Source organism: Periplaneta americana, chromosome 6, assembly GCF_040183065.1.
Source record: "Periplaneta americana isolate PAMFEO1 chromosome 6, P.americana_PAMFEO1_priV1, whole genome shotgun sequence".
Classification (NCBI taxonomy): domain Eukaryota; kingdom Metazoa; phylum Arthropoda; class Insecta; order Blattodea; family Blattidae; genus Periplaneta; species Periplaneta americana.
Window position 1 is genome coordinate 51,419,010 of NC_091122.1, and position 23,833 is coordinate 51,442,842.

At 37.0% G+C, this 23,833-nt stretch overlaps 1 protein-coding gene across 4 annotated transcripts in view; it reads left to right on the plus strand.

Annotated features, from left to right (window-relative positions):
- The window catches only part of LOC138701333 (band 3 anion transport protein-like), a 734,049-nt gene that overhangs the window by 127,475 nt on the left and 582,741 nt on the right, over positions 1-23,833 (plus strand). For 3 of the 4 annotated variants that reach the window (XM_069828100.1, XM_069828106.1, XM_069828101.1), the window contains exon 2: positions 1,504-1,567. The exons of the other annotated variant lie outside the window; for it this stretch is intronic. The gene's annotated coding sequence lies outside the window, so the exon portion shown is untranslated. The remainder of the gene's footprint in view (positions 1-1,503; positions 1,568-23,833) is intronic. 4 annotated transcript variants of the gene reach the window in all.

Sequence of the window (23,833 nt, forward strand, 5' to 3'; positions counted from 1 at the left end):
AGACGATGAGCGAGTGATGGAATAATAATGAGGCGATGAAGGAGTGATGGAATAATAATGAGCCGATGAACGAGTGATGGAATAATAATGAGACGATGAAGGAGTGATGGAATAATAATGAGCCGATGAACGAGTGATGGAATAATAATGAGACGATGAACGAGTGATGGAATAATAATTAGTCGATGAACGGAGTGATGGAATAATAATGAGTCGATGAACGGAGTGATGGAATAATAATGAGACGATGAACGGAGTGATGGAATAATAATGAGACGATGAACGAGTGATGGAATAATGAGGCGATGAACGAGTGATTGAATAATAATGAGTCATTGAACGAGTGATGGAATAATAATGAGACGATGAGCGAGTGATGGAATAATAATGAGGCGATGAAGGAGTGATGGAATAATAATGAGCCGATGAACGAGTGATGGAATAATAATGAGACGATGAACGAGTGATGGAATAATAATGAGTCGATCAACGAGTAATGGAATAATAATGAGACGATGAACGAGTGATGGAATAATAATGAGACAATGAACGAGTGCTGGAATAATAATGAGACGATGAACGAGTGATGGAATAATAATGAGTCGACAAGCGAGTAATTGAATAATAATGATTCAGCGAAGAACTGATTGAATAATAATGAACTGATGAGCAATTGGTTAAATAAGACTGAGCTGATGACCGAGTGAATGAAGAATGAATAATATTGAGGCGATGAACTATTGATTGAAAAATTAGCCGATTGCATTAATGACTGTTTCACTGGTTCTGTCTGTCTGAAAGTGTCACTGAGTGAATGGATAGCAGTAATTAATGGTGGATTAGTAAGCGAAGTACATATGTACGGAATATAAATATGGAGGCATATTAAATTTATGTTTATATTAATGTAGCGATTAAAGTAAATTATTTAAATTACATTAATTTAATTTGAGGATCCGTGAATCTTTTTTCAAGTCGAAAGATATCCTCGATCAAAAAAGCTTAGGAGCCACTGATTTAAGCTATTGAACAATAAGCAAGTGATTAGAAGTGTGACGTAGTTGAATGCATGATTTCATAAATCTTGAATGGATGGATTAGTGATTGAGTGAGTAAATAATGAATAATTACCCCAAGAAGTAAATAAATATGCAAGATACTGATAATGAATTATCCTTTCAATACACATTACGTTTCAAGTCTTTTATAAATTGATGTAGACTTCACAGTTTCTTTGTTGTTCCACATGTCGTATTTAACGTGTTTACAATTATTGTATGGGATATTTAAGCTGGAAATTTCGAACTATAAAACGATTTTCACATCTTCACTGCGACTTTAATGTTGGGTACCTAGTACCTCTGTTGACTGAGTACAGTCTCGACAGAAGGCATTAGAAGGGGAACACAGTTACAGTTCAGTAGCGACACATTTCGTAACACAAACGTGCATATCATAAAGTTTGTCTGTCCTTGTTATGCAAAACTTTTTTCTTTATTGCAGGCATAAAATGGAAAACGCCGACGTATTTATGCTGCAGCATGAATGATAAATTGGCGTAACATACGTGAGTAGAATACATTCTTGTTTAATACTTAGCTTTAAAGTTTTGTGTAATTACACTTATAATGCATGCTTACTTAATTAAACACCTGTTTATCACGTTAACAGTGTAACTCATAATTAACTGCAACCTGATCATTGTTGAATTTGCTTTGTGCCTGTAGTAGTTTATTTTCTGGTCATTCGGATAATATAATTATGTTAGATCTGAAATTGCATTCTTAATGCGGAATATACGACAGCAAATTGTCCATCATGTTCAGAAAGTGGATTAAACTACAGGGCTATTCAAAAAGAAGGAGCAGATTTCAAATATTTATTTCTTCCAAACTACAAGAGATAGAAACACAATTCCAACGTTTCTGGACAGACGAAAGTTTAAATTTTGAACAGTCCGGGTAAAAGTTCCAATCACGGCCGTATTGGCGCTGTTGCTTGTCATGCGCGGCCGCATTGGCGCTGTTGATTGTCTGTAGTAAAATGGCGACACAATAGGAAAAAGCATTTTGTGTGCTGCAATTAGCAAAACTAGAGTCCATTAGTGAAGCTCAACGTGCTTTTCTCTGTCTTCATGCAAGATGGTGCCCCGCCTCATTTCTCTAATCACGTCCGACGTTACCTGAACGACACCATTCCAGGACGTTGGATTGGAAGAGGAGGAGGAGATCAACTTCATCGCCGGTGGCCTCCCAGGTCTCCAGACCTCACTCCTTGTGATTTTTATCTGTTGGGTTACATAAAATACCGTGTTTTTATCCCCTCTATGCCTGACACTCTTGAAAGTCTGCGACATCGAATTGTTGAAGCTGTGAATTCGATAACTAGAGACCAGCTGATTCGTGTGTGGCAAGAAATGAGCCACCGTTTTGATATTTGTTGTGTAACACATGGTGCTCATATTGAATGCATACAACATTGAATCTTTCTCTGTGCAGGAACGTTGGAATGTTGGAATTGTGTTTCTATCTTTTGTTGTTTGGAAGAAATAAATGTTTGAAATCTGCTCCTTCTTTTTGAATAGCTCTGTATATACGACCGCTTCAGCATGTCAGTTAATCTAACCAGCTTTCTAGCGGACAGTGTATAATTACGAGAGGTGATGAAATTTCATAACTTCATTTATGTTCTTATTTAGAACTTGATTGTGTAAATGTAATGTTTTTTTTTTAAACTAGCAACTTGGTACACCGTAATTGATTGCATCAGATTTAACAAAATCCCATAAACATTTGAATGGTGATGTTCATCTATTATCAGGCAACACATCTCACTTGATAGTATGTGTCAGAGGAAGAACAAAACGTTCTAATATTAATCACCTCTGTCAAAACAATAAGCGAAGAATATTTGCAACTATGGTCTTCATCGCGGGTGTAACGTACATGTACCAGCATCGTGTGGCGCGCTCTGGGCACGACTCCGTGGGTAAATTGGTCTACAGCAGCCGTGGCGAAAATGTAACCGTGCGCCGAGCCACTGTGTAACCTGCAACGTCCATAGCACCTATGGAGGGAGGCGGACACCCGTAGGGGAAGTGAAGCAACTGTCTGATTTATTAACAGATTTCCATTTTCCTTACGTCAAGCACTTAAATATAATATAATATAAGGTTACAAACTAAATGTTTAGGACGTGTAACGAAGAAAGAATTAACAAGAAAACATAGGACACATTATCACAATCTAAAGTTAACTGTCTTCAGAATATCTCTGCGACAGAGTTTCATAATCAGGAATTATGTCACTTACTGCCAGTCGTAGTTGATCACGAAGGTATTTGTCTGTCAGTCGTGATCTAAATTTAGTTTTTACTATTTTAATTGTTGAAAATAATTTTTGCACAAACGTAAGTTGTAGCTAACATGGCTTCAACAGGGCAAGCGAAAGAACGAAGCTACGGATATTTATTTCTTGGCAAAGATTTGAAAAGTTCAACATTTGTCAAGTCCTTACATCTAGCTTTCATTGTAACATTACATTGTAAATCTGTGAGTTTAAATTGAAAACCAAACCGCATTATTCGTACATCTGCTGAAAAAGGATCTAACCTTTTAATGTTTCATGAGTAACATGCGGTATAATGCTGTTTTATGTTATACAACGATTTTCCTCGTAATACTTGTGAACAAATCATACATTTAATATTCTCACCATATTGGCAGCAAAGAAATGCGTCCTCTCATCCACTTGAAACTTTCGTTTTTGTAGGGGTACATGGTTTCGTGAGAGACATTGCGACGATACGCCACTCGCAGGTCAGAGACAAATACAAATGGAACGAAGTTTGACTCAAGTGAGTGAGAGGGTGGGGGTGGGAGCAAGAGACATGCACAGCTATCATTGCGAGCCACAACGTGATCGTGAGTTACATTTTCGCCACGGCTGGTCTACAGAATTGGCTTCAAATGGGTGAATGACGAAAAGTCAAGTACCCGCCATTAGTTTAGGGAAATTAAAAATTAAATAAACCTGTAGGCTGTTTCGATTGCTACAAACTTGTGTGAACTTTTGTGTATTGAAATTAGGATTGGATGTCATCTTCCAAGATGTCCGCAGGCGATTTCGCTTGACTGTTGTGTTTGTGTAGGCCAGGCATACACACTCATGCTTGTCGATTTTGCTTGTACAGTCTTAAGTCGTGACCGGGGACAACATTTAACGAGCAAAGGACTTGTAGATCGTGCCTCGGAAACAGGGGATATGTTGCACTGGTGTTGCATAGACTTGGCGACACAACGCAGTTTGTTCTTCGTAGTTCTGGGAAATAGATAAGCAACTTCTAATCTTGTTACAACATGACGCTTGCATAAAATTGGTCTCGTACAGGTGTGCTATAGTATAGAAGTCTGAAGGAGAGAAAGAGAGAGAGAGAGAGCGTAGGATGAGAGAGAGGGGGAGGATGTGACAGGGAGAGAGAGGAGTGAGAAAGAAATAGAAGTGAAAGAGAGCGAGAGAGAGAAAAGTAGACAGAGAAATTGACATGTGTTCAATGGATCAATAGTTCAAGACCAGAAAGTGTATTACTGTTGATGGCGCGAATAGTGATGATAATATTGTAAAAAGTTTGACTTCTAAACTTCAGTAAATTTACAAATTGTTTTCTCGTTTCTAATCAACGCATCTGTGTATTGACGATTCAGTAATTATTTTGCTTTTCTTCTGCTCGTTCGTTTTGTAATTTCTTCCACGCACTCCTTTGTTGTTACTTCTACCCGCTTGTTTGTTGTAGTCTTCTCCCGCCCGCGCCCTGATGTATTAATCTCTATGCCGCTCGTTTATCTTTTGTTCTTTCTCTTGTTCATTTACTTAATTCTTTCTTCCTCTTGTAAGTTTCCTTCTTTCTCTCGCTCGTATACTTCGTTCTTTCTCTTCCTCGTTGGTTTTGTTTCTTCCCCGGATCGTATATTTAGTTTTTTTTTCTCCTGCTCGGTCGTTTGTTTTGTTATTTCGCTGTTCGTTTCGTTTTCTCCTTTCTCCTACTCGTTTGTTTTCTTATTTCTTCTTCTCGTTTGTTTTGTTGTTTCCCCCGCTCGTTGGTTTTGTTGTTTCTCTCGATCGATTGTTTTGTTGTTTCTCCCGATCGCTTGTTTTGTTTCTCCCGGTCGCTTGTTTTGTTGTTTCCCCCGATCGCTTGTTTTGTTGTTTCTCCCGATCGCTTGTTTTGTTGTTTCTCCCGATCGCTTGTTTTGTTGTTTCCTCCGATCGCTTGTTTTGTTGTTTCTCCTGATCGCTTGTTTTGTTGTTTCTCCCGATCGCTTGTTTTGTTTCTCCCGATCGCTTGTTTTGTTTCTCCCGATCGCTTGTTTTGTTGTTTCTCCCGATCGCTTGTTTTGTTGTTTCTCCCGATCGCTTGTTTTGTTGTTTCTCCTGATCGCTTGTTTTGTTGTTTCTCCCGATCGCTTGTTTTGTTTCTCCCGATCGCTTGTTTTGTTGTTTCTCCTGATCGCTTGTTTTGTTGTTTCTCCCGGTCACTTGTTTTGTTGTTTCCCCCGATCGCTTGTTTTGTTGTTTCTCCGGATCGCTTGTTTTGTTGTTTCTCCCGATCGCTTGTTTTGTTTCTCCCGATCGCTTGTTTTGTTGTTTCTCCCGATCGCTTGTTTTGTTGTTCCCCCGCTCGTTGGTTTTGTTGTTTCTCATGCTCGTTTGTGTTGTTCTTTCTTCCTCATAGTAAGTTCCGTAATGCGGAGTGGAATAAAGAATAGTTGTCTTCACTCTATTGCATTTACTGCCTCTATTTCCGGACTTTTCCCACAACTCGATACGAGCAAATGCTGAGTAACTTTCGGTACTGGACCTCGGACTCATTTCACCGGCATTATCACCTTCATTTCAATCAGACGCTAAATAACCTGAGATGTTGACACAGCGTCATAAAATAACCCAATAATAAAATATATTTCAGTATGTAACAGAAATAAATATGAATACTCCTACCATTGAATTTATTAATGCGAGATACACGGATATACCTTCAGTAAAACTAGCCTCGCAAATTCCACTTGGTTCCATTAGCTAAACGGGAAACTTAAATTTATTCGATGTTAAGTTTTTCCGTCACTACTGTGACGGGAAGTAATACAAATGACTAATAAATAATTGTCTGTTTCATGCAGCATTAAAATATTTCCTTTGTGTTGCACAGTATACACGACTTATCTGTCACGGCGATTAGCGTGAGACACGCACTGTTTGTTTTTCAGTCCTTATATACAGCCCATCCGTCTTGTTTTATAACTTTGGACGTCTCTTGCGGTATTGTTAAGAGGTTGATGCAATCCTGTGGATTAAGAAATAACGGCCAACTCGAGTACAGTCAGAGTATTGGAATGTTACTGCACTCAAGTTTACGTGAAGGTAATATTATTGATAACTACTGCCCTAATAACAATAATTTAGTTCATACATGGGCAGAATTTTCGTTTACGTGAGGCACACGATTTGAAATAGTTTGTTTACTAGGAGAGGAGACTGCAGAGTAGGATGGGAAATATAAACTGTTGTGACCTGCGTCACCTTATCGTAATCGCTAAGGCGGTCAGTGGCGAATTATTAAGAAAGCGCTTGGTTAACGTGAGACTCTCGAAAACTTTTATTCAATTGGGCAAATTAATTCGGCAGCTTTAATCATAAACCTCTTTACTGTTTCTCCGTCGCTGAATTGATTTAAATCACAGGCGAGAAATTGCGTAACTAGCCAATAATATTCCATCACGTTGTCTACGTTTATTTTCTTGAATATTCTGGCGTTTATCAAGATTACTTAATAGATTTGCACGGTCTCGACCTAAAATAATTTCAGAAAATCATATTTCGTTTTCTACGCACATTTGATATTTTTTTTATAAATTTCTTTTGGAAATAATACGTACAAACAACATTTAATTCCTCGTACCTTTTAATGCAGCGTGTTTAAGGTATAATGTCATATTTAGTATACTATGCAAATGTTAAAATCATAAATTTTCTTCGGAATAGTACGAAAAATAACATTTAATTTGTCTTACCTTCTAATTCAGCATGTTCTTTATGACATAAGAATTAATGTCGTTGTATATTAAAAATTTATTAATGCCTAATAGGATTTTCGAGCATAACTTACATCGTATGTTCTCCCCTTCTAGATCGCAAAAAAAAAAAAAAAAAAAAAAAAAAACTCTTCCTCCTATTTCTCATGAAATAATCGTTTTCTAACGCGTACACGCTGCTTTGATAATGCCATTATGCCACCACTGATATTGCTTATGAAACTGATATAGAACCTGCCCACGCCTAGGAGCTACGTGAGGGAGAAAAGGGGTCTGTGAAGGTGATGTCACTCAGAGCGATAAGCTCTGTGAAGGTCAGTGAGGCATTATTTCTCAAGTGAGGCACGATGCCCATCCCTGATTTAGTTTGTGATAAATCTACTCGGTTTCATTGTATCGTGCAAAGTTACAAAAATCTACGTAGCCCCATTGTTCATATTTTGGCACGAATTGCACTGACGAAATATTATGGAAGATATGGGGTTACGTCTATAATCACTAAGAAGTCCTTTATCCTGGAGAAGCAGGCCGAACTTCAGGGAGGAGCGTGCCGTTCACAACACGACAATGCATTATCTTGAATAGTACATTCAGAAACGTATTTCTCGTGGAGTGATACTGATTTGACGAAGGATCATAGATGCTTTTCACTCATCATTTTATCATCTCGGATTCATTTGAAGCCTTTTTATGAGGAAACGAGAAGAATTTGACGAAGAAATATGATGCTTTTTACTCATCATTTTATTATCTCCGATTCATTTGAAGCCTTTTGTATGGGGAAGCGAGAAGAATTTGACAAAGGAACATGATGCTTTTTATTCATCATTTTATTATCTCCGATTCATTTAAAGCCTTTTCTATAGGGAAGCGCGATGAATTTGACGAAGGATCATGATGCTTTTTATTCATTATTTTATTATCTCGGATTCATTTGAAGCCTTTTCTATGGGGAAACGAGAAGAATATGACGAAGGAATATGATGCTTTTTACTCATAATTTTATATCTCGGATTCATTTGAAGCCCTTTGTATGGGGAAACGAGAAGAATATGACGAAGGAATATGATGCTTTTTACTCATAATTTTATTATCTCGGATTCATTTGAAGCCCTTTGTATGGGGAAACGAGAAGAATATGACGAAGGAATATGATACTTCTTACTCATAATTTTATTATCTCGGATTCATTTGAAGCCCTTTGTATGGGGAAACGAGAAGAATTTGACAAAGGAATATGATGCTTTTTACTCATTTTATTACCTCGGACTCATTAAAACCTTTTCTATGAGGAAGCGAGATGATTATGACGAAGGAACATGATGCTTTTACTCATCATTTTATTGTCTTGGACTCATTTGAAGCCCTTTTTGTGGGGAAGCGAGATGAATTTGACGAAGAACATGATCCTTTTACTCATCATTTTATTATCTTGGACTCATTTGAAGCCTTTTTTTTTGTGAGGAAGCGGGATGAATTTGACGAAGGAACAAGATGCTTTTATTCATCATTTTATTATCTTGGACTCATTTGAAGCCTTTTTTTTTTTTTTTTTTTTTTTTTTTTTTTTTTTTTTTTTTTTTTTGAGGAAGCGAAATGAATTTGACGAAGGAACATAATACTTTTACTCATCATCTTATTATCTTGAACTCATTTGAAGCCTTTTTTGTGAGAAGCTAGATGAATTTGACGAAGGAACATGATGCTTTTACTCATTTTATTATCTTGCCTCATTTGAAGCCTTCTTGTGAGGAAGCGAGATGAATTTGACGAAGGAATATGATGCTTTTCACTCATTACTGTATCACTTTCAATTTATTTAGACTTTTTTCTTTTGAGAAACGAGATAGTTTTGACAAAGGAACACAGTGCTTTTCACTCATCATTGCAGGTCTTTTCCTCTAGGGAAGTAAGATGGTTTTGACGAAGGGGTACGATGATTTGCAGTCACCATTGTCTTTCATTCACTTAGGTCCTTTCTCTGCGGAAGCGAGATGGATTTGTGGAAATGATAAGGTGTTTTTCACTCATTTTGAATTCATTTAGGTCCTTTCTCTCCGGGAGCGAGACGGATTTGACGAAAGAACATGTTGCTTTTCACTCGCCATTGTAAGTATTGTCTTAAATTCATTTAGTTCCTCTCTGGCAAACGAGATGGGTTTATCGAAGGAATATGGTGATTTTCAGCCATCATTTTAAAAATTACCTTAAATTCATTTAGGTCCTATTCTCTGGGAAAGCAAGATGGTTTTGATGAAGGAATATGATACATTTCACTAATCATTGTACGTATTATCTTGAATTCATTTCGGTCCTTTTGCCAAGTTCTTGATATCTCTTGGGACATACAGAATTTTTTCAGCATTTTTCCTCATTTCAGTGACTTCTTTTTTAATTGTAGAATTACAGTGCATTAAACTTTAAAAATAAAACAAAAAATGTCTCAGTACTCAGGAGGATACCATCATTTGCGTTCATCACATAGTCCTAAGTCTACCCGCTATATTTACCAGTGTTCATACACGCAGTCCTACATAAAAATATTTTTTTCCACCAGATCTTCATCAATCAACAACTCAAACTTTACCCAACACTATGCATGTACTCCAAAGAAAATATCTCTGTACAGTAAGCATAGAGTAATGCCACCGGCGTAGCGCAATAGAGAGGGGGAAGAATTTTTCTCCTGATCTGAGGCATCGTTCGGGCGTGGGTTCGAATCATGGATATGATTTCGTCAAATAACGTGCTATCAACAATTTCACCGATGCTAGATAACGTCGAAGTTGGTACAGCGTCGTTAAATAACTGATCCATATAATAATAATAATAATAATAATAATAATAATAATAATAATAGAGGGTCAAGGCCTATTAACGAATTGCTCGCCTCACATATACAGGCCACAGCAGAGGTGAACGGTCATCCAACCAGTACGGAGGTAACGGATGGTTAGAACGATGACCTTTCCAGCCGAAGCTGGCTTGCGAAACCGAATTTCGCTTTTCGTTGCAGGTCTTCAAATTCATTATGATGTTAAGTGGATACACGTTCAATAACTTATAGGCTACTGGCCGAAATTTCATGACGTAGTTCTTTCCCCCATGAAGACACGAATAAGCGCTTATTTCATAACGCTATTCCCTGACATAACGTCTTAGCCTCTGGCGTGGTTCAACCGGCTGAGACACTTCCCTGCCGATCCGCAGTTCCGCTCGAGTATGGATTCGATTCCCGGTTGGGCTTATTAGCTGGGTGGGATTTTTCCGAGGATTTCCGCAACCGTAAGGCGAATGTCGGGTAACCTGTGGCGAATCCTCGGCCTCATCTCGCCAAATACCGTCTCACTATCACCAATCTCATCGCCATTAACCAAGTAAAAAAAAAAATTAATAACGCCTTATAGCACGACGCTACGGTGCGGGACATTCCACTTTCTAGACAGAAGAAAAAAAATGTTTGCAGTTCCTTTTTAGAACTTATTTCTATAGAATAAACAAGGCTCAGTTATAGAAGAAAGCAATTGTCTATTTGATATATTACGTGGACTCGAGATTTATATGCTTCGTTGCACTAATATAATGTGACCTTTCCTTGTAATTTTTGTGTTATATAAAATCTTCCAAATGTCAAACGTTGATTCTAGCTTTTGTCTTTGTACTTGGTTCATAAGGTTGAAACAATGATGTGAGCAACGAATCGGAATATTTTAATTGGATATTATTCTGAGAAATTAAACAATTTGCGCAATATTGGAACTGATAAAATCGTCATTTAATGTGGGAATCAATAAAAAATTAAATTTTTTTCGCAGTTAGTCCTCATATTAAACATTGATATCCGGGTTTGCAAGAAAAGGCGAATGTAGAATGAATGCAGAAGAATAAAGCTATAGTTTTTTTTATTCCTTCCTGCGGAATAACTTATTACCGAATAAAACTGCATTCTTTTCACCTACTATGGATTATTGAAAAGTCTGGTGTCGTAAATAATTTTGAATCACGCTTCTGTAGGCAAAGACAATTTTGGTTCATGGCTGAAGGAGCACGACAGTCTGTTGTAACTCTACCTAGATCTAACACACGCATCTTGGCATCAAGTGCTAGCACACTGGTCCTCCATCCAGGCGGTCCGGGTTCGATCTGCGGCCGGGACACGATGGAATTTGTAGCGGATAAAGGAGATGTTGCATAGGTTTTTTTTGGGATACTCCCGTTTCTCTCTGTCATTCACCAACACAAAGCAGAGGTTGCGGAGGGGTTTCCGTGGGGTATTCCCGTTTCCCTCTATCAATCCACCAACACACTCCACCTCTTCCTCATTTAATCTATTATCTGTAATAGCAAAATAGACTGGAGTGAAGTCTTGGGGTGCTAGAGCTTATCAGGCTACTCGTCCGCGAAATGTGACCCGAATCTATCAAAAGCTGAATGATGGTCCACCTGTCAGCGTCGGATTCACGAATGTCACCCAGGTCACCTGTCGGGCTTGGACAATTATCGTATAAGTGGAAGTGATGTAGTTGTGCTAATTCAAGGGGGCACTAGGATATACTTACTTACAAATGGCTTTGAAGGAACTCGGAGGTTCATTGCCGCCCTCACATAAGCCCAACATCGGTCCCTATCCTGAGCAAGATTAATCCAGTTCCTAGCATCACATCCACCTCTCTCAAATTCATTTTAACATTATTCTCCCATCTACGTCTCGGCTTCCCCAAAGATAAATATAGCCTCTCCCACATTGATGTAATAGGTCTGATGGTGGGAGCACGAGGTACCATACCTTCCTTCTTTGCCAACGAATGTAAAAACCTGGGCCTAACACACAGCATTGTGAAAAAAAATAGCCATTAGTGCCCTCATAGGATCGGTTCAGATATTGAGAAATCACTTGTGTGGAAGTGATAATGGAAATTTCAAGTTATCTTAACCGATGCTATTGATTGGTTTAGATATCAATGCCAATAAATCCATACTATTGTTTTTCTCGCGATATGCGCCATTCAAATCATTCTAACATATCTGATGGTACTACTATCCCTTTCTTAACTTAGGTATAAATTTTTCTAACGTTTTGTATATTCGATTCCCTAACCATTTTAAATATAAATAATTTTACCTTTTAGGTGTGTTTCCAAATTATAATTATGTAATAGGCTTTGTCAAATCTGGCAACCTTTTCATAAAGGAAGCTTAATTTATTATATTATTCAGTGGCGGTTCCTCGGGGGAGGGAAGGGAGTAACGTTCCTCCTCACATTTTCTTCTTTTGAAAGTAAATACCAAATAAAATATGTGCCTTGAAATTCGAGGAAGATTCGATAATTTTTAAATTCACAGCTATAAGAAAAACTCGGTTGATCGAGTTTTAAACGACGCGCGCTCATGTGCTGTAGATAACTGTGAGAAAGATGCGAGATTGTCTGTGTCGAGGAAAGGCACTCCATTCCTCCTCTACTGCAGTTAACACACATAGACAACAGCGCACTAGCGGCCAGAGAAAGAAGCACAGTTTTAAAGCAAGTAAATGAACGGAGAGGGAGGAGATCCTCCTCTGAATCAGTCATGGGCGGGAAATAGAAACCGACTGGTCGTGCTGCAAGCTCGCTACCGCTGCCACCCAATGATGCTGCATTCAACCGGACTATAACACATCTAGGAGGAGGCACAACAAAAACAGTTTTAACGCAACGCTATGAAAGACACCATGTAAACTTTTTTTTAAAATTATAAATAAAAAATATTATTCATTGCACTTTATATGGTTTGAAACTTTCGTAGATATTTGAAAGTTAAAGTCGGGTTTATGTAAAACAAAGAGGAAGTAGTTTTACGTAGTTTGCCCCCTGAAATTCACTTCTATTCATTGTTTACTAGACAGGGCAACAGCCAAGTTGTCAGTTTTGTACAAATATATTTGAAACTGAAAGTAGGTACTCCAAACTACATCATTTTAACATAAAAAATTAATCAGCCACCGGCAGCTTTGAACAATAATGATAGTATGACTTTACAAGAACTGACATTCTTCAAAAGCATGTGATACTGAACTTGTAAAATGTACATGTGGCAACACAGACCACGTGGGTGGGTGCAGTGTTCTCGCTTTCCTCAGATTATTTCACATTCCCATTTCCATTTCCGTAAAACGGTTCCGGTTACGAGTTAGTAGCTAGTCTCTTCCAACACGTGTGATGCTGTAGTGTGCTCGAAAAATGCTACGAGGTTGTGAATTTCCTTGTAATTGTTAATTTTCGCAATTATTCAACAATGAATGGAAGTGAAAACATAATATATTTTGGACAATTTAGGAAACTCAGTTTACAAGAACAGATTATTGTTATACAGAAGGGAAGGCCAACCCCAACACTACCTGGTCTTATATGCATGCATGTAGGCTAATTTGTAGCATGTTTCATTCAAGAAGGTATCATTTAGTGCTGTTAACTTCTTTCCTCCTCTTAAGAAATATGCAAGAGCCGCCACTGATATTATTATATCCCTCCGGCCTCCCAACTAACACTCTATATGCATTTCTGGGTTCGTCCATACTTGCTACATACCCTGCCCATCTCAAACGTCTGGATTTAATGTTCCTAATTATGTCAGATGAATACAATAGGATATATACATACACTACCGGTCAAAAGCTTCCGATCACCTATCACATCTATGGATGTGTGGTTAAGACAGGGACTTAGTTTTGAATATTCTATTACAGCCGTGGTGAAAATGTGATCGTGCGCCGAACCACTGTGTAACCTGCAACGTGCATAGCACCTATGGAGGGAGGCGGACACCCGAAGGGGAAGTGAAGTAAGTGACTTATTAACGGATTTTCATTTTCCTTACCTCAAGCACTTAAATATAATTTTATACAGTATAAGGTTACAAACTAATGTTTAGTACGTGTAACGAAGAAAGAAATGAATAAGAAAGCTTAGGACACATTATCACAACCTAAGATTAACTGTCCTCAGAATGTCTCTGCGACAGAGTTTCAAAATCAGGAATTATGTTACTTACTGCCAGTCGTAGTTGATCACGAAGGTATTTATCTGTCAGCCGTCATCTAAATTTGGTTTTTACTATTTTCATTGTTGAAAATAATTTTTCACAAACATAAGTTGTAGCTAACATGGCTTCAACAGAGCAAGCGAAAGAACGAAGCTTCGGATATTTATTTTTTGGCAAAAGTTCAACATTTGTCAAGTCCTTACATCTAGCTTTCATTTAACATCACATTGTAAATATGTGAGTTTAAATTGAAGATTTAACCGCATTATTCGTACATCTGCTGAAAAAGGATCGACGTACAGAGATAATAATAATAATAATAATAATAATAATAATAATAATAATAATAATAATAGTAATAATAATAATAATAGTAATAATAATAATAATAATAATAATAGTAATAATAATAATAGTAATAATAATAATAATATAATAACATTTAATCTTTTAATGTTTCATGTATAATGACGTTATTTTCATCATATTGGCAGCAAAAAAATGCGTCCTCCCATTCTACTTGAAACGTTCGTTTTTGTAGAGGTACATGGTTTCGAGAAAGACATTGCGAGGATACGCCACTCGCAGGTCAGAGACAAATACAAATGGAACGGAGTTTGACTCCAGTGAGTGAGAGGGTAGGGATTGGGGGAGGTAGGAAGCAAGAGAAATGCATAGCTATCATTGTGAGCCACAATGTGCTCGTGAGTCACATTTTCGCCACTGCTGTTCTATCATATCATAATGCTAGAGAGGGAAAATATTTATTTTGTTGGTCTATTTAGTTTTTTCGATGTGTTTGTACAATGAAATAAAGTATATAGGCTAGTTGTTTTCAGAGCTTATCGAAAACTTTTGACCGGTACATACATACATGCATGCATACCATGCATGCATACCATGCATGCATACATACATACATACATACATACATACATACATACATACATACATACAGTCCACAGCTGTGGAGTAACGGTTAGCGCGTCTAGCCGTGAAAGCAGGTGGCCCGGGTTCGATTCCCGGTCGGAGCAAGTTACCTGGTTGAGGTTTTCTCTCAACTCAGCAATTGCTGGGTAACTTTCGGTGCTGGACCCCGGACTCATTTCACCGGCATTATCATCTTCATCTCATTCAGACGCTAAATAACCTAGATGTTGATAAAGCGTCGTAAGATAACCTACTAAAATAAAAAAATACATACATACATACATACATACATACATACATACATTACGTATTTTGTTCAAGTCCTTGTGGGGGAAGAAATATTCTCAAGAAGTTTCGGCCAGTGTATGGGACAGGTGCCCACCCAATATCGTGATGCACTAGGGGAGATACGATAGGTAGCGAAATCCGGTTGCGAAAGCCAGCTATAACGATTGGGGGGGGATCATCTTTCTAACCACACGATATCAGATTGGCAAAACTTATAACCAATTGTTTCCTATCGGAACACAGCTGCCACACTCCAATCTATTGCTGCGAACTAAGGAACCTCTGTAAGGCCACAACTTCAATCATAAAAGTTAACCCCCCCCCCCCCCCGGTAAATGTATCTGAAGTAATACGACAGTCTAGTATATACAGTCACTAAGCTCAATACATAGGGAATATGCATCCATAGATAGTTGCTAACCACTAGGATCACTATTATCGCCTCATTACAGACAATGCGAAATAGTACCAGTACAGTCTATTGTTCCTAGTATTCTCACCACCTCAAGCTCCATGACTGTATATATACTAGAGACTGTGGTAATATTTTGTTATTAAAATGGACATTCAGCGCCTGACGATTATAGTATGTTATACATCAGAGTTCGGCCGGTTTCATAACTATCAGGCTCTCCAATGGAATGAATCACACTATTATCAGCTGGCCTCATCTACACTGTGGTAGGGACGTTGGAACGGTGTCCATGACAGATCATGCGTGCGAACTAATTTACACGCTTCTTGTCGCTAGCAGTTATCCGCGGCATGAATAATTAAAACGGCGGCGCTACTATATCGGGCAAGGCCTATTAACTTGTTGACGAGTAAACATCGCCCGCAGAAAGTTGCATTTCATTACCGTTGTAAAGTGTTATTGTGTGTGTATGTTGGTGGCTGTAGCCTATGTCAGCATCGGCTGAACTACGAAACATTGGCTTTCCGCGCTTGAGACTTTGGTTCATATCCCGAGGTGTATTGTTCTGATATATGTAAGTATTTCCCGTAACTAGATGCTGTTGCTTTTTGTACAACCTAACACCTCCGTCCAACACTCCGCTATCAGTTAACCTGTATCTCCTCCATCGGGACCTGAACTTCGAAGTCCAATAATCACAATATCTTATATTGCATAAATTTATTTTTACGTTAACTTCCGTATTCCTATGAAAGATGTGAGCACTCACAAAGTTTTCTGTAAAAGAAAATCTAAATCCCTTTCCCTTTCCCCAGGTGCATTAAAACTTCCAACTTGCACAGCAGCGAGTTCGATCCATTTAATGTATTGACTTAGTTTTTGTGTATTTACAAAATATTTATCATTATCACTGTTAATTCTTATTATTTTCCTTATTATTCCTGTGTTATTATTGTGTATAGTGTTGGCTAATTCGCTGTTGGCTAGCGCATTAATATAAATTATTTATTTATTTATTTATTTATTTATTTATTTATTTATTTGTTTATTTCTATAACAGAGCAAAGCCTCAACTGCAATAGACAGTACAGATATTTGTTTGAAAACAGAATTGTAGATAATATGAAAAAAAAGAGATAAAAGAGATACAAATGCAAAATAGCCTACAAGTGTAAATACAAATTAAAAATGAAAAGTGAATAAAAACAGACAAATAGATTTTACCTAAATAAAAGACACACATATAGATATAAATGAAAAATACAAAATAAAAATAAATGAAAAATAGTGAAGTATAGACATCATAGCCAAAAATGTAAAATGTAGCTATAATTGGCAAATTACACAGTAACAAATAGATAGCAATATTATTTAAAATCAACTACCTTCAGTATATTAATAAGAAAATGTATATATTTCATGTAAGAACTGCTGAAAGCTAGATCCCATGTTTTACATATTTCGTTGAAGTTTGAACACATTTTTAACACTGGTGAATTTTTATGTGCTGAAGTGTTTGGTTTTTTATAATATAACAATTGACGATTTCTTAAATGTGATGTTGTAGCGTTAAGCTGGATTTGTGATAATATTTCGCTATTATCCAGTAGACCGTTGAATATTTTATACAATAAAAGTTGTTCAGCCAGTAATCTACGACTGGCAAGGGACATTGAATTAAATTCAGCAAGTAGATTGTTGTACGATATTTTGTTATGGAGGGCCGAATAATGATATTTTCTAACATACAGATTTCTTGAGAATCGTTTTTGAATTTTTTCAATTTGATTACTATATGATTTGCAAGTGGGTGACCAAATTAAATAATAATAATAATAACAATAATAATAACTATTATTATTATTATTATTAATAGTTATTATTGTTATTATTATGATTATTATTATTATTATTATTGTTATGTAATTAAATATATGTTGTCTTCGTAGAATTACGCCCTGATATGAAGGAAAGGTTTTCCTTTCGCTCGACAAGGTCGGCCGTTGCTGTTTGGCTGCCTAGAGCTTTCCCTGTCAGAGGGGGTCATTGTATTCATGAATTCCTGGCAGTACGTGTTCGAAATTATTATAACGCACGGGAGAAGCAAATGGAATGCTTGGATCCGTAGCATGAAAGGTAGATTACTGTGTTGGTGGAATACAGATGTGAAGTTTATTGTTATTAATGTTTCCAAATTGATTTACGCTTCATGAACACAAGTTTGAATTTGATTTATGAACGTAATCGCATTCTAAACTCTGTGTCCAATAAATAGTTCATTATCGCTCATAAAGCTGTTTAATTCAATTCTGACGTTTCATGGAAACCACGATTGGAGTTTGAATAATTCTACTTAATCTAGGAATGCTTCTTCATTATCAATGTGATGTTCGAAACTGTTTTAGGTACAGATCGGATTAGATTTTATATTCGTTCCATATGTGTGGGCTAGGTGGCATTTCTGAATCCATTGCTGATTGGTGGGTCATTCTACCTCAGTCTTGACAGTGGCTGTTTCCATTGACAGACGACTATACTCCGTTTCTGGAATCTGTAGAGTATAAGAGACGAAACAAGTCCTTTGTGCAAGTGGTGAGTGGAGGGGACCAGTCCAATGACCGCTCTGGGGGAAAACATTGCTCGAAGACGAGCATCTAAAATGTCACCCTACGTAGGGTGACCAGACGCCCTCTTTTGTGCGGACATGTCCTCCTTTTTAGGTCTTTGTCCGGGGTCCGGGAGGATTTTAGAAAAATCAAGAAATGTCCTCCTTTTCGTAACTTGTATGCCTGATATTTTGAAACTATCTGATTTGACGCCTTTCTCAAGTAATTTCCCTATAGATGGCAGCAGCATCGACGGAATATACTCTTTGCCAACGATCATAACTCTCTTTACTCCTGTTTCTGGTCGTTGCTTTCATATGTAGCTTACTGTAAAATCATTTTATGTTATTAAGTTTTTGTCATAAGTATTCTGTAATAAAATGGATATTGACGTAATTTTTAGTGTAATGTAGTCCTAAGCCTAAATCTAAATAGATGTTATCTGTCCTCTTTACGAACATGTACTGTTCTGCGCAAACAACTTCAGTAGCATTTATCACATTAACCAAACTAAAAGTCCATTTCTTATTCATTTCTGTAGATGAAATATGTGAATTATTTTGTGATTTTTAGCAATAATATGTTATAGGAAAGGGTAAAGAGCACTCTAGTTAAAAAAGTAACACACGCGAAAATGTCACAAGTTACATTTTCGAAATGACTGATTCAATTATAGTTCCCTTGACTTTCATATGTAGATAACTGCAACATCATTATTATTACGTTTTTTCATAATTATTGTGTAATTAAATAGATATGAATATGCTTTTAAATATTATATAAGCCTAAATATGTACTGTAAACATTTTGTAATAAAATAGATACTGACGTACTTTAAAATATAATAAGCCTAAATCTAAGTACATATTTTCTGTCCTCTTTTTTCGAACAATATTCTCCTTTTTGAAGATCTGTGTCCTCTTTTTTATCGATGTGAATCTGGTCACCTTCCGCCACGCGCATTTTACCCTTAGGCTTACGTGAGTCTCAGCCCGCAATACACTCCCGCACTGATACGCTCCGCCCATTTTCTTGTCATAGCCAGGCTTCGAGAGTTCGGAAATAGAGCCGTTCAGTGGGAAATCCGCATAACGCCATACTGAGTATGGTGGTGAAGCGTATAGTGGGTGGGGGTACTGTAGAATGAATGCCAACAAATACGCAAAGAAAAACGCTCTGGATTTGAAGGTTCTGACGAATAATTTGGTTTTCATACAAACCCATTTTCAAACTGTGTCTGAAACTATTACACGGTTAGAAAAGTCAGAGCAAGAGATGCCGGAAGCCATCAAATTAATTTGGGAAATGATACAGAGAATTAATGAGACACGAAATACACCGGTTACTGAACGTGCAAAACAGAAGTGGAAATCAATTTTATGTAAAAATAACGGATATGAAACATTGTGTAACATAAACAGTAAATAGAGTGGGCATAGAATCACCCGAGAATAAAGGACTGTGTCTTAGAGACTGCAATGATGTTAGGTTTTTTTCGTTTTGCTCCTATCACGTCATGCGACGTAGAGCGCAGCTTTTCACAGTACAAACTTTGACAGATAACCGAAAAAGATTTACGTTTGAGACACTAAGAATGTATCTTGTAGTAGGTACATTGCAATTCGGTACTGTAACTGCACTTCCTAAAGACGACCAATAGGATAAATGAAAAAATTAAAATTGCTACATGCTTATTTCCACCATTAACAATGTGTAATATAATTAAACATAAATGCTTATAAAAGACAGGAGAATAAATGCTTTTCACATTCTTTTGAAATTGTCATTGTGTAATGTACATTTACTTTCAGAATGTACATATGTGTGTTTCCCCATACTGCCGCACTCTACTCTAAATAGCAACGTTGTTACCTCAACACATCTCTACCTACCTGCAGCGAGTCAACAACCTATAGTGCATGCACAGTAAACTTATTGTATCGGGTCCAAAGTCTCTAAGCCTGGTCATAGCCTTCACCCAAATACGTCGACTTATTCCACAGATTCCAGGAACGGAGTGTAGAGGTGAAGTGTGAAAGCGTTTTGCAGTCACAGAACCGGGAAAATCACTGTGACGGTTAACAGCGATTTTATTACAGGATGATTCTTGGCGATTGCGAATATCTGTCATCAAGAGCAGACAGATGTTTATATATATTGCTCTTCTTAGAATTGATATAGACCCAATGATGCCATAAATATATCAACAGTAACTGATTTTATTAATATGGGTAGTATAACACGCGCTGAACGGTGTTATCGCGTATATTCGCCCAAAAATGTTTACGAATGATTCGGTGAATCATTCTTGGAAGAAAATAGCGAGTGTATTCGGCTACGTGTGGACGTGGCTTGGGTATCAAAGAGTTGCCGACGTTAACCTTTTGAGTGGGACGATAATTAATTAGATACCAGTTATGTTGCCCTTCAAGTTAGTATGAATCTTATGACTTGCAGTTGTCTGGATCTGTCATATACGTAGGCCTACATCAGTCGCCATCGCTATGAGTCACATCGGTCGGTGTTGGCGATTTCTCTAAGCTGTGATTTTCGAACTATAGTCACAGACGGAGCCAGCAACAAAATCACAGGTCTTCAAATCACATCCCATCACGACTACCTGATAAGCATCAGGGTCTGGTATCCCCTGTCCTTAAATCCTATATCAGTATTGGAGCCCCGTATGACCCCCAAAACCAGGGTGCGATTTAAGATTTCTGATGAGGAGAGGATAGAATCCTAGACAGATAATGCCATACATAAAATTATTATTATCCTCATTCGATACGGCTCAACGCTTGGTCGCACTCAGTTGCTTGTCTTGCATCTTGATCATAGTAATAATTATATCCATGAGCAGGCTTAAGATAAGATGTGTAATTCCTAAGTTATTGATTGTTGTCAGCTTGCCGGTGATGATAACACATCAATATTATTTTCTTTGCTTACTTTATACTTTATAAAGTACCTATACTCGTATTAAAACCATTATATTTTGTGAGGGGGATAGAAGTTATCCCTGGCAGAGATGTTAATATGAATTTATGAGAGGGGGATAACTTTCCAACAGGGGGAGATATACCCCCCCCCCCTGTTAATTCGCACCCTGCCCAATACTTCACTTGAGCTTTTTTTTTTTAAGGGGAGGCAGAGGTAAAATTTTCGAACACAACTGAAGAAAAAATGTAAATTTGGTTTTTTCCATTTTTATTATCTTTATTTTCATATTCCGATGTTAGTTTTTGATTTTGTGCCCTTAAAAGTATCAAATTAAAACCAAGATAACTGTATTACTATATTATTCCCATAATAAACTAATACTTATAATTATTTATATACCTTCTCTGAACATATAAATAAAAAGAAATATTGAAAATTTCTTACAGTATGGTGCATGAAGCATTTTATATCAAACGATATAAAGTTTTGTAAAATTATTAATATTTACGGAACTATTGTACTTAGAAAGTTGAAACTTGGTATGTCCGTTACTAATAGCATACTTAGTATCCATGATCAATTTCAAACAAATCGGATAAATTTTGTGGATTTTGAAATATTCACCTCTGCCTCCCCTTAACTATTACAGATGATTAAGGGGCGGATTTCTATGACATGCCATATTTTTTCCCATTTCGGTTTTCAGACTGATTTAAACTTGATTCCAAGCATATTCTGAAGAAAATGGAAAGGTTTTTTTTATTGGGCATAGAATTGCTTGTTTGGACCGGTTTTAAATTTTTAGCATATTTAGTACGAATCTGCATATTAACATTATATTTTGGGAATAAGTGTATGCATATTTAGGTATCTTTTAAGTTTTATAGCATATTTAGTAAAAATTCGCGTCATAATTTTATATTTTGCATTTACTATCCTGGAAAGAAACATGGTGAACGATTCTGAATCAGTTGAATTTGACAGTTCCTATGTTCGTTTAAATCAGATCAGACCAATCAATGCATTGATGTAATTGACTAGACCAGTGGTATTCAATCTTATTTGCTAGCACTCACTACTCCGTTTTATACGTCATTTTCATTCCATCATTGCTCCACTGTCGCATCACCATCTCTGAATAATCAAACTAGTTGAAAAGAAACAAATGCAGGATTACATATTACTATCTACAAAACTTTCGAGTTTTAATGATAATACAGCTTCGAGAAAGAAGAATATTACGTTACATGTTTAGAAACGAAATACAAGGAAGGCTTTAAATTTACATAGTTTGAAGACAAAGTTAGTGAACTCCAGGACAGGGATCAGGGATGGTGTAAGAAGCTTATTGTCAACTTGTCTGTAACGCTGCTTATTTCCTTTCTTTTTAAGAAAGTTGTCCCAACCCCCGTCCCCTTTTAACTACCGATTCGTACGACGACATGAACTTTCACAACGACCGCAACGAACGGTTCTCTTAATCTACACATAATCGCAGAAAGACTTAATACTGTAATTAATTACCTAGTAGTCTGCGTCAAAAAATCTGAAAGTTAGAATTTATAAAACAGTTATATTACCGGTTGTTCTGTACGATTGTGAAACTTGGACTCTCACTTTGAGAGAGGAACAGAGGTTAAGGGTGTTTGAGAATAAGGTGCTTAGGAAAATATTTAGGGCCAAGAGGGATGAAGTTACAGGAGAATGGAGGAAGTTACACAGCGCAGAACTGCACGCATTGTATTCTTCACCTGACATAATTAGGAACATTAAATCCAGACGTTTGAGATGGGCAGGGCATGTAGCACATATGGGCGAATCCAGAAATGCATATGGAGTGTTAGTTGGAAAACCGGAGGGAAAAATACCTTTAGGGAGGCCGAGACGAAGTTGGGAGGATAATATTATAATTACTGTTGTTGGATTTAATCGATTACTCTAATCGTTGTAAGGTTAATCGATCAAAACATTTAATTGAATAATCGAGTCGATTAAAATTAATCGGTTATAGTTGATATTAATTATTATTTTATTAGTACAAACTCATATTAAAAATTCCGACAATATTTCTCTCTCGGAAATTGCTTACCTACTTAAAAGCACAATAGTACTGTTATTTTCTAACTGTGAACCAGGTAGCTTAGGAAATATCTTTGCACAAACACTTTAGATGGGGATAAGAGGACAGTGACCTAGTCTACCTCTATTAAAAGTTGAAAGGCAATGCAAAACCCTTATTAAGTTTTATGGTCTTCCTAAGAAACTTCCATTTTGTTGTCAGCTCATGAAATACATACCTTCTGGGATTCGTCCCCCTCATCCCTTACAAAATAGCCATGTTTACACTGTGTGCAAGTGAGAGCGTAAGTACCTTCTTCTCTTTCTAAAATTTGGTAATTCGATTACAACAGGGGCCAGTCTTCTGTTTCGACTGCTGTACTTTTGCAGTTGCAGTTTCTGTACTGAGTTTGTATATGAAGGTTGTGTGTTTAGTTTGATAAAGAAAAAAAAAATCAGTTTTCTGTGGTTTGTGAAAAGTGTAAACTC